Raw genomic sequence first — 12030 nt, 5'->3', positions numbered from 1 at the left:
CATATTTTTAGACTTGAATTTCACGGGCCCGCTCCCCACGACAGAGGCTCTGGAGTCAGAACCCGTTCCAGAACACTTGGGAGCATTCTCTCCACATTCCTTCGACAGGGTTCTCTGCAAGGGCGAGGGCACTGGTAGGATGCGGGTCTGAGGGCCCAGAGGGGCTGGCGCGGTCTTTCTCCCACCGGCCCGCTCGCCCGCGGCGCCCCCACCGGCCCCCGCCGCGTTTCCCACAATCCCCGGCGGCGCCGCCGCTCCCGTGCCCCGGCGAGCGAGCCCGGCGGCTCCATCGAGGCCTGGGTGGCCCTTCGGCCGCTGTCGGGGAAAGTCTCGAATGCCCCCAGTCGCTCGCAAGCGCCGGGGTTCGGCCATTTCCGGCCCGGCGCACTTCGGCAAGTTCCGCAGTGGCTTGTCGGAAATGGCTGCCCGCCGGCAGGGGGAGCGGAGGATCGTGCGCGGCCTGGAAGGCAGTCTGCGGGCGGCGAGAGCGGCTTTGGGGAACCTGAGTTTTGCACAGGCAGCGGCGGCTCGTCCCTGAACTGGAAGCCGGTAGGACGCCTGGCGGCGGCAGCGGGAGCCCCAAGCAGTCGGGGGTGGCTTGCGGTACAGGTCTCAGGGCTGGTCCCGAGCGCAGGGCACTAGGCGGGCGGGACCGGCTCCGGCCGTGCTGGGGCCGCCGGAGCTCGCAGGGAAGCGGCTGCCCAGCGCGGCGGGGGCGTGCAGCCTCAGAGTAGGCCTAACTAGACATCTCGGGGGACTGGGGTGGGGACCTCTAGGGCCTTAGCCACCAACGAGGAGGATTAATGGGTCAACATGGGGCTTTAAACACGACCTTCCTACACGCACAAGGTCCCTACAGCCTCGGTTTGGCTTGCCTCGCACCCACTTTCTTCTCTTTTTCTGAAAGATCAGCTTCAGCTGTGCAGCCTTTTCTGCGACTTTAAGCCCCTCCACTCTTTCTTTGCTCCTTGTATTTGTCTACCTGCTTGTGTAGCGCATCTGCTGTTGACGAAGGGGCTTCCCCACCCGCCCCCCTCCAGTTTTCCCCGTGCATACACTCCCACATCTGCTTTCTGCTGCATTCGGACACAGTCGCCTGCAGCTGCTCTTCCCCTGGCTCTTTTCACCAAGCTCACCTCCTTTCATGATGAGCCCACAGTCAGAATAGCCACTTCGTGCCCAAGGGTCCAGGTGCTGCTGTTCTGGTGCCCAGGCCTAGGCTCTGTAGCGATGGGCCTAGCGCTGCTTGAGCAGGAGACGGGCTGCAGAGTGCAGGTCTATACTGCTGAAATTTTAGCGGACCTGACCCGACCCGACCCGCGCTGCGGGGCATAGATAGTATGAATCCAGAGGGGTGCCGGACTGCAGCTTGGGTGTTAATCTCTTCACATTGAGCCTGTGGTTCTGTTTCTTTCTTTCTTTTTCTTTTCTTTCTTTCTTTTTTTTTTAATCTGTGGCTCTTAAAGGACTTGAATTTGGTGGGTTTCTGCTCCTAACCTGGACTTTCTTCTCCTTTTCAAAAATTCAAGTTCTCTTGATTGGATTCTTGAGGAGGAGGAGGAAGAAACACAGAACAGCACATGTTCATTTTTTTTTTTTTTTCCATATATGATTTACTTAAGAGGCATCTTTAGCATTTTTTCTCACTTTGTCCTATTCTTCCTCCAGTTTAGGTAGCTTCACTTTCGAAGCCTGGGCTCTCCATGTGTTCCTTTGTTTTTAAAAAGTCTTTGTGTGTTACAGTCATGCAGACTGCGTTTTTCCCTGTTTTGCTTAACTATTGGTCTTGCACTGTGGGACAGTTATTAAAACTGTATCAGAGTGCCTGGGATTGTAACCTGGGATAGTGGGGTCTTGATAGTCTGGAGTGAAGCTAAGCCTTCTCAACAACTTATTTAGCAAGGGACTTTTAAAAATTTCATGATAAAAGGCATCTTCTTTAACTCTTATTTGGTGTGTTAAAAATACCTTATCCTGTGGGGAGCCTGAGGAATCTAAATACTCATAACTATGTGGGAAACTAGCTTAAATGCTTCCTGGAAGCGAATTAGAACCATAGATCTTCAGAATACTTGAAACATTAATTAATATGTGAAGATATGGTTGATGTTCTCAGGGGCCATACCTACTAATCAAAAGATTGACAGGAATGTATGTTCATTCCCCCATGTCTCACTTTTCTGGAAGGGTGGGGAACTGGTATTAAATATTTGGTGTATAGTTGGAATCTCTTAATGATCAAGGCCTCGGAGTTTTAAGCTATGAAGGGAAAGACTACATGAACAGCCTGGAGAGAAATGAGTCAGAGGTTAGGTTAACCCTGAGAAATGGAGCTCTAAGAGAGTGAGGAAGGTTCAAAGTTTGAAGCCATCAGAAGAATGTATGGGGATTAGATAAGGACATGCCTTTTCTCTTGGGACACTAGGCTGACTTTCGAGTGAAAAGTCATTGAAGGGGGTGATACAGGAGTGAGGCGGTGGCAGTGGTGTGTGTGTGTGGGGTCCCTATCTGAGGTGAGACTGGTAAGTAGTCCTATGGTGGAGGGTTGGAAATATTGCCTGAAGTAGAAGTGGAATCATATAGGAGAAAAATGAAGATCCCTCCAAATCTGCCATTGGCAGAGATTTGAGTGTCTCTGTGTAATAGTTATTTCAGAGGGAGGCAAGGAATATGAATCTTTCATAAAGTCCTAAAACTACTAATTTCTGCTGAATAAGTTTAGTTCAGAAAACTTCTGTTAACATTTATTTCTATTTTATTTTTGTTTTCTTAATTTTTTGCTATCTTTTAAAAACCTATAATGATAGAGTAAGGAAAGAAAGGATTTTTCACATATTCGTAGGTTCCATGAAAATAGTGGAGTCAGGCAGAGTGAGTTTGAGAACTCAGGAGGAACAGAGGTAGGCTCACCTATAAGTGTGACCTTTCCTGTCTAAACCAGTTCCACACTCCTTGTATACTTGGAATTTTTCAGATCTCTTTGGCGATGTTACTAGGTGGAAAAGAAGAAGGATTAAAATATTTGTAATCTTGAGTATTTAAGATAAATATGGAAACTCCATTTTGTGACATATTTACCTTCCCTTCACTTAGGGCATAATGTTTAGTGTAGGATTTTGCTCACATATACCAAAACGACCTATTAAAACGACCTATCCCAGAGATGGAGCCATAGGAAAATGAACTATGTCTCAGCATTCAGCCACCTCTTTGGTTTATAACTTGAGAGTGTTTTTTTTTAATTAATTAATTTTTGTGGTGACATTTGTTAATGAAATTCAATGTTTCAGCTGTACATTTTAACAGTAAGGCATATATATATATTTACACTGTATTCACCTCCCATAGTTAGATTTCTTTCTATCACCATATATTTGACCCCTTTTACCCCATCTACTTGCCCCCTGAGAATATTTTTACAGAAAAGGAGGTAAACGTTTTCTGTAAAGGGCCAAATAGTAACTATTTTAAGCTTAGCAACTATTCAGCTCCACTGTTGGAGAGTGAAAGCGGCATAATCCATCCATACATACAATCCATAAATGAATGAGCAAGGCTGTGTTCCAGCGTAATTTTATTTACAAAACAGTCAGCTGGCTATAGTTTGCCTATGCCTGTATCACCTTCTCACACACATATCATTACTTTTATTTATTCCTCCATTTGACTGTGCCCAATACCTTTTACACTGGTCAATGACATTAATGATTAATATCCTGGATGTTTGCTTTGGTGACTGTTTTCTTTGTTTTCTTATCTTCTTATATTGTCATTTTAATCCATTTCTCCAACTTTCTTTTAAACATTTTTTTTTTCCCAGCAAAATTTAATACTTTGAGGGAGGTATAAAAAAATGAATTAGGTTGGGAATATGCCTTTAGCCTGTATAATAAGAGAGATAAAGACATACATGAATACATTATGATGGTAGGTTACAATGTTTTAAATTACATTTAAATTATAGTTCTTTTCTATCATCATATAGTTCTTACATATATTTTGTTTTGTGACATTGATCTTTACACTAACTCTGAGAGATAGGCTAAATGTGACAATATGGGAAAGAGAGTAGGAAAGAAAACTGAGACTTGTGGGGCTTGGCTATTTGACCAAGGCTAAATGTAGTAAGAATTCTTGAGCTGGCCATTAATATTTACTGTCTTGTTCCTCCATTTGAATACTTACAATGACACAGATCTCCCTGGACAGCCCATTCTGATTTCTAGGCTAGTTTTTAGGAGGCTTTTCCTTATTGAGCTGCAGTTTGCCTCTTTCTGATTGTCTCCTTGTAGGGCCATAGAGAACAAGTCTACTCCTATTCTCTCTGACAGTTCTTCAGATACTGGAAGTCAGTCATCATGTTTCTCCCAAACGCAAATTACAAACTATTGTGCATAGATCAGATAAGGCTTGTGTATATATTATTTGGCTGCTCAACTTACACAAAAACTGAAATTGGAAGCCAACTTTTAGAAATGGGGACATGTCACATAAAAATCTGTATTTCTGGCTTTTCTTGAGAAAAAATTAGAGAATTTGGTGATACAGAGCTCACATTTCTGATGGCAGCAATCTCCCCAAGTACATACAAGTACTCTCCGTTTTGCTCAAGTCTCTGCCTGCTGGCTTTAGTCCTCTTACTCATTTACTTCACTTTGAGGGCCTTTATAGTCATTGAGATTGCCATTTTTTTTTCTAGGCCTTCTGTTCCACAGGCTAAATAGTCCCATTTCCTTCAGCTGTTTCTAATTTGGCAGTTTCAAATACTTTCACCAATTCTTAGTCCTCTGCCCTCCTTTTACTTTGTTAATGCTCCTCTTAAAGTATGGCACTCAGCATAGCATATACTATCCAATATACAGTGTCACATAAAAGAGTGAGGTGAAACAAAAGGAATCTTGGGAATAGTCTTGTTTCCTTGAGTTGATATGTTGGTAATATATTTCTCTCCAGTAAAACAAATCTACATGTGCTTTCTGTATGCAAGGCAGTTATAAGTCAGTGGGGTCCTAGAATCTAAAAGGATCTTTTAGGTTGTCTAGTCCAACTCTTTAATTTATGAGTTAAAAAAGGATAAGGAGCATGTGAGTCAAGAAGGACAAGGAATTATGAAGTTAGGAGATCTGATGAATCATAAAGATGTTATAATGATAAAGGAATGGCAAAACTGGAGTCTCAAGTTTATTCACCTGTGAAGGTTGAAGTAGGATGCTTGAGTCATAAAACTGATTTGTGTATGGCTTAGCAAACTTTTACTTCATTTTCTGTCTCCTTTAGGGTGACTTGGACACTAATGATGTCAAGTGCATGCCTCCATAGCATAAAATAAAAATCATGTTTTCTCGAGAAATGGGAACCTTAGAGAAATTAGTTTACATTCTAAGCACTTGCACATCCAGTTGACTGTTCTGGGCAGATACTTTAGTACAGTCCATTTGAAGACCTTATTTTAAGTTGAATATATATTTTTCCACTTAATAATATTGTGAACATTTCCTCATTTTATTTAAAATGATTGAAATTGATTTAAAATGATTGAAAATGATTTAAAATGATATTGACAGCATGATGACCATATTAATGACATGGATTTGTGATACTTTATATTTAACTTTGCTTCTAATTTTGGATATTTATAATTTTTTTGGCTATTATAAAGAATGCTGTAGTGATTACATCTTTCTGATACAAATCTTTGTTCACAGAAAATACATTTCTAGAAAGTGAAATTGCCGAGTTGAAGATATGAACATTTTAGAGACTCTTGTTACAAGTAGCAAATTACTTTTCTATCTTCCTTCTGATACAGTCGGTGTAAGATACCTGCCACACTGCAGCTGTCAGCACAGTACAGAGATGTTCTGTGTATTAAGTGGTATACTTTGTAATGTTTTACTGTGAATATTCTTGAAGCCAAATTTTGTTTCTCATTTGTGATTCTTTCTTAAGAATAGTTTCTGGAAATGGGATTATAGGGTCAAAAAGTAGGCACTGTTTCAGGGCTTTTATTACTTACTCTATCAAATTGTGCTCCAGAAAGGTGTGCCAGTTTTCACTCCTAGCAGCAGAGTGTGGGAATGTTACCCTTGATCCTGGTTAGCACCAGATATAATAATTTTACAATTCTTTGCTGATATATAGATGGAAGATGTCACTGTATCTTGTTTTATATGTACATTGATTGCTAGGATTAAACATTTTAAAATGTTTGTCTTTTGGACTTCTTTTTAATTTCCTATTTATTTTCTTTAACCACTGTTGTGTTTTCTTTACTTCTATTAAGGTAATGTCATGTTGCCCATGCTTCTCCCAGTCTTTTTATTGAATTGAAACTCTTTTTCCTTATAAATATATAGAAGCCTTTGATCTTTATGTAGTCAAATCTATTGAACTTTTATGGATTCTGCTTTTGCTTGGATTCCTATAAAAGTAGGAAGTTCTTATCTTGAGATGAAATTACTTGTATGTTTTCCTTTTGTTATAGTTACCTCTTGAATCCATCTGGGACTTAGTTTTGGATTTGGGTTGTCATGAATGAATCCGACTCTCTCCTCCCCTCCATGAGCTAATTGTTGCTTATTTATTAAAAAATTTAGTGTGCTGTACTTTATTTTTTTCTCTTTTTTTTTTTTTTCCTCCACGTACTTTAACACTTATGGTAAAGTAATAAGAGTGGTAAAAGGAATTTCCACATACTCTTTACTTACATTTCCCAGGTTTAACATTTTGTCATATTTGCTTTCTCTTTCTCCCTCCATTCTTCTCCTTCTTGTCAACTCTTGGTTGTTGGTGCTAGTTCAATGCCAACAGGAATCCCCAATTTGGGGTGTGGTTAAGAAGGAAACTTTATTCAGTGCAAACAGCTCAGTTATGAAGTAGCACAGCTTTCAGAACACCATGACCGTGAAACAGCTTAATATGGTTACAGCTTACTTATGAAGCAGTACAGCTGCAAGGTTACTGGGGCCAGGAGACTCTGCGGTCAGGAGGCCCTGAGGCCAGACCCTACTCTGGCTAGACAACTCTGCCTTGCTATGCTACACCCGGTTCTTCTCCACTCTGATCCTGAGATCATCTTTGGTATTTCAGCTCCAGCCAGGGAAACAGTCTTGGATGGAAAGGGAAAGTATACTCTGATTTGGAGGGGAACTGACTTAAAAAAACATAAGGCCCTGCTCTTGGTCCCTGATGGTCTATCTTCATGCAAATACGGACTCCAAATCCTCAATTTGATTGGTCCAAAAGACACTTTTCTGATTGGTCAGTGAAGATGCTGATGGGAGATATGGTAGTTCCAATTGGATGGGGAAAGCCTCAGTCCTATTGGTTGAAATACAATTCCAGGAACTCCTTTATAAGGGCTGGCTCAGATAGCAGGCAGTTCAGTGCAGGTGTCTTCTTGAAGTGGGCTTTGTGTGAGAGGTCCTTATTTAGGAATGGCTGCTAGGCTCTGTTTTTAAATTTGAGCCCAGTTAACCATCAATATCTTTTTCAGAGGCCACAATATATAATATTTATACCCTGTTTTTCATCAACATTTTATCAGTGAATCTTAGCATCCATTGCTGAATCTTTCCTGAAACAATTATTAATATGCTGGCCACTAAATGACAGTTTTAAAAAATCTCCATCATGCTGCCTTTCCTGTACGTTTACTAGGTGGACTTATCCAAATGAATAATTTTTCCTTCTCTCTCTTTATGTAATCAATCATTTAAGTATGAATACATGGTTTCTCATTTATTGGGAGATAATTTAGGTAATCAAAGTGTCCCAGATTTATCCAGTGGGATCCAGTATTTTTTTAAATACTCTAATTTTCTTTGAATACATCTTTACTTTCTGGCAAAAGAAGATTTTCCAGGCTCATGTTTACTTTACTTTTCCAGTACTGAAATTAGCTCCTTTTTCAAGGAGCCTCTTAGATCCTGTATTCACACTGTTACCTTCAATTCCAGTGGAACACCACAGGTATTATTTTAGTCTTCTCCCATTTCTATATTTGTAAGACATTACTTTAGCAATGAGAAAGCTAGTTTGATCTTCTATCCGGACCGCTAAAAGTTTCTCCATATCAGCAGTAAGGTTGTTATGCTTTTTTATTATTCATATGTTCACTCAAGTATAATGTACTGTATTTTAAAGTGACTGCAAGATATTTTTCTTAATTACAAAAGCAATATGTACTTATTGTAAAATGAATGAAGACAAAATGAGTCTTAAGTAAAAAAATAGTAAACACATGAGTAGCATGGTACAGGTCAGACAAACCTGGATTTGTATATGGGCACCTCAGCTTGCTTGCTACATGTCTGGCCTTGAATGAGTTTTACCTAGCCTCAGTGATTCACACTTTATCTGTAGGTGAAATAACAATACCTACCCACAGATGGTTGATGTGAGGACTAAACGAGATAACGTATGTAAAGTACATTGTAAATATAAATAGTTAGAACAAGTGCAAAGTCCCCTCTACCCCCTCCCCCCAATTTTCCAAAGGAGTATGATGTAGTCTTGTAGACTTCCTATATGAATATGGTGTATTGCTGTTTGTCTTCCTTAGTTGTCTGTAATTACATTGATTCAGATGTCATCAGTCTGAATAGGGATCGACATCGTTTCTTTGTTAGACCAATGGTTTTATGTTAGAGTTGTGTGCTCTGTGTTAAAATCACCTGGGAGCTTTGTCAAACTATAGGCGCTTGGGCCCCACCCTTGGAAATTATTCCGTTAATGTTAGGAGAGTCTGGGTTTATTGTTTGAAAAAATTCTTAGGTGAGTTGTGAATCTGAATTGTAACCCTCATTAAAAACTGACAGGTGAGACAATTCAATTTCGATTTGTGAGATGCTATCAAACTGGTGGGAAGGGAAACACATATAGGAAGTGGCATAATTTTCAAATTGAGGACCTCCTGGGAGGTGAGACTTCCAAGTTCAGGTTTATTACTGACTAAACAGGTGACTTGGGTTAATTAATAGTCTTAGCTTACTTGTTAATACCTATATACAACTGAGCAGTGGAAGGAATGCTTATAATTTATTGATGAGTTCCTTTTTTGTATTTTGAGATTTGTCAGCTAGTGGCATTTGTGGAATATCTTTGGACTTAGAAATCTGTTTTTGAGCCTAAGGAATATTTTTTTCCCCCTTCTAAAAGCCTTGTAATAAAGGTGGCTTAACTCTGTCGTTCTCTGATTGTATCATAATCTTTACTCTCAACTCAAGAGGTCAGCACACAACCAATTTTCCTCTCCTGATTTTGGTTTTTAATTGCTGACAATTTTTTTGTAGGCATACCTTGTTTTATTGTGCTTTGCTTTATTGCATTTCACAGATGTGTTTTTTTACAATTTGAAGGCAAGACCCTCAACCAGCAAAAAAATTAAACTGGCTTTATTGCGGTGGTCTGGAACTGAATCCGCAGTGTCTCTGAGGTATGTCTGTATTTCCTTTATTTTACAACTAGGTTAAGTTTATCCAGTAAATAAACTACTGTGGCGGTTGTATTGTGAAAAACACATTGCTTTCATCTCCTTGTGAATTGCCTAAATGCAGTTTTTACATCATTCTTTATCCACAGTTAGCTTCCCCAGAAAGTGCCTTTACTTATTTTGAATTATACAATAGAGAAATCAGAGTCTTAACAATGGCAAAAACATTGGGAAAATTTTTTAGTGCTTTCTGATTTTCGAACTAGGTACTACCTTGCCATAACAGGCTGTTGTCGGCATATGCTTAGTAGATTAGGAAATGATGTTCTTTTGGGATGTTTACATTTAAAAAACCAAATCAAACCTCTGAAATACTGTTTTCAGCAAGCATATGGAAATGATTTCCTCTATGGTAGTGGTCCCCAGCCTTTTGGGCACCAGGCACTGGTGCTCCCATGAGAATCTAATACCTGATAATCTGAAGTACAGCTGAGGCGGTGATGCTAGCACTGGGGAGTGGCTGCAAATAAGATGAAGCTTCCCTGGCTCGCCCGCCACTCACCTCCTGTGCGGCCTGGTTCCTAATAGGCCACGGACTGGTGCCCAGGGGTTGAGGACATCTTCTCTACAGAGCTATCTTTACTGAACTCGAAGGGCTTGTGGTAATGGCAGTAACAGCAACAATGTACATACACTTCTGTAGGACCTACACCGGGGTTGTAATAGGATTGTGCCTGTTCAGTGGGTCAATATTGACTTAAATGAAGAAGAGAAAATAGTACTTAATGCACAGATACACAGGTCATGGGTACACCTATTTATGCATTGGTTGATTTTGCTCTGAGTATTTTGTTCTCTTGTTTTGTTTAGCAGATGTTAATGTAAGAAATTTCCAAACCTGTAGAGAATTTTGGAGTTTATTTGAGCCAAACTAACAATTCTTAGGAAACAAAATCTCAGTGGATTGAGGAAATGCTCCAGAGAATGACAGTTTTGTGGCTTATTTTATACATTAGAATCAAAGGAGGACCTGTAAGGAGGGTTCCATTGGTGGTAGATTAAGAGGGAAAAAGCAAAGTAGGGAAATCTCTGGGACTGGATAAAAAACAAAATGGAGAGACATATACTTCTTTTACATTGGTGAGTACAGGATTAACATTTACTGCTCGTAGCGATGGTATGTGGGGAACGAGATAATGAAGAGCTCAGGGTCTCGTGCTCTTGTGCAGTGGGTGTGCCCTGAGGGGTCTGGGAAAGAAGATTACTCAGACATTTCTAAGGTATACTATTTTAGATGCAGAAAGACATTAGATAGGCTCACTTAGGGTAAAGATCGACCTTTGTCAAGGTAGCTGCAGGGCAGGATGTGACTACCCACCATGACCTGCTTTTAGTTAGGAATTTTTATGTTCAGACCATCCTGTGTGGTTATTTTTTGTCTTTGGGATTGTGGGGCCCGCCATACTGGCTTGCCCTGATCTTGTCAGCTTTAGTATGTGGCCCCTTTTTCATCCACACGTAAATACTTTAATTATGAAAATAGAGGTGCCTTTAGGTTCTGGAGTACTATTACCATGTGTTTTAATTATAATTAATCATTGTTCATAGTTATAATGGAGCAGTAGTAATATGGATAATCGAAATGTAATTTATGCACGATGTGTGCACACTGTGTTTCTTGAGTTAATATCACAGGCAATTTACCATAATGATTAAGACACTGAAAGTGTGGGCCTTAGAGCTCGAGTTGCTTTGATTTGAATCCAAGTTTTATTCAGTATGAATGACCTTGGGCAAATTACCTAAGCTCTGTGCTTTCATTTCTCATGTACAAAATGGGAGTGGTACCTACGTCATAGGATTGTTGTGAAGATTAACTATGTTAAGGTGTATAATATGCTTAACCTGGCACACAGTAAAAATTCAGTGTTAGCTATTATAATTATGTAAAATGTTAAAGTCAGTTGGTTTCATTTGGGAACATCTGGAAAGTGTCCAGCTTCTCTCTCTCTTGCCCCATTCTCCCTTCATACCTTTCCAATGTATGATGGAAACCAGCATTTCCCTTACTTCTTCTGCTTTCTTTCTTTCTTCTATGGAGTGTTTTACTTCAGTTTAGTTTTGTTTTTGTATGAAGAAAAGTATACAAATTTATTGAAAGGCATTAGAGAAGGCCTAAATAAACAGAGATAACTCAAATCCATGATAGGAAGTTTCAATATCAGAGCATTTTAGTTTTAAGAGAAGAAAAGTCAGCCCGATGGTTGTTATATCAGAAAACTCTTGAAAGCAAGGTCTTGATCACAGGTAATGTTTTTGTGATAAAGAGTTTGCCATTGTGATAAGGAGTGTTGGAAGGCTCTATTAAGAGGAGGAGATAAGAGAGGACATTGGTATGTCGAGGTGTAGTGGTGAGATGATGGAGAGTATGAGCATATGCAGAATTCTGAATGAGAACTCTACCCCAACTAACTTCTCACCTCACCACTTGGACTTTTGAATTATTTACCGTTTTAGCTTTCCAGGAGCACAGCTTGCTTCAAGCCCGTAAGTGAGTGGTTAGTACATCAAGAATTCTACTTTCCATATGGATAATC

At 40.0% G+C, this 12030-nt stretch overlaps 1 protein-coding gene across 7 annotated transcripts in view; it reads left to right on the top strand.

Annotated features, from left to right (window-relative positions):
* The first annotated feature begins 229 nt into the window (after positions 1-229).
* The window catches only part of EXTL3 (exostosin like glycosyltransferase 3), a 57746-nt gene continuing 45945 nt past the window's right edge, over positions 230-12030 (top strand). For 3 of the 7 annotated variants that reach the window (XM_025042533.1, XM_025042536.1, XM_006906241.3), the window contains exons 1-2: positions 230-549; positions 9337-9436. The gene's annotated coding sequence lies outside the window, so the exon portion shown is untranslated. The remainder of the gene's footprint in view (positions 550-9336; positions 9437-12030) is intronic. The other 4 variants (XM_025042530.1, XM_015585117.2, XM_025042528.1 and 1 more) reach the window with 3 other exon arrangements.

This window comes from Pteropus alecto, unplaced genomic scaffold (assembly GCF_000325575.1).
Source record: "Pteropus alecto unplaced genomic scaffold, ASM32557v1 scaffold50, whole genome shotgun sequence".
Classification (NCBI taxonomy): Eukaryota; Metazoa; Chordata; class Mammalia; order Chiroptera; family Pteropodidae; genus Pteropus; species Pteropus alecto.
Note: the sequence above shows the minus strand (reverse complement) of the source record. Positions and strands in the feature narration are given on the sequence as shown.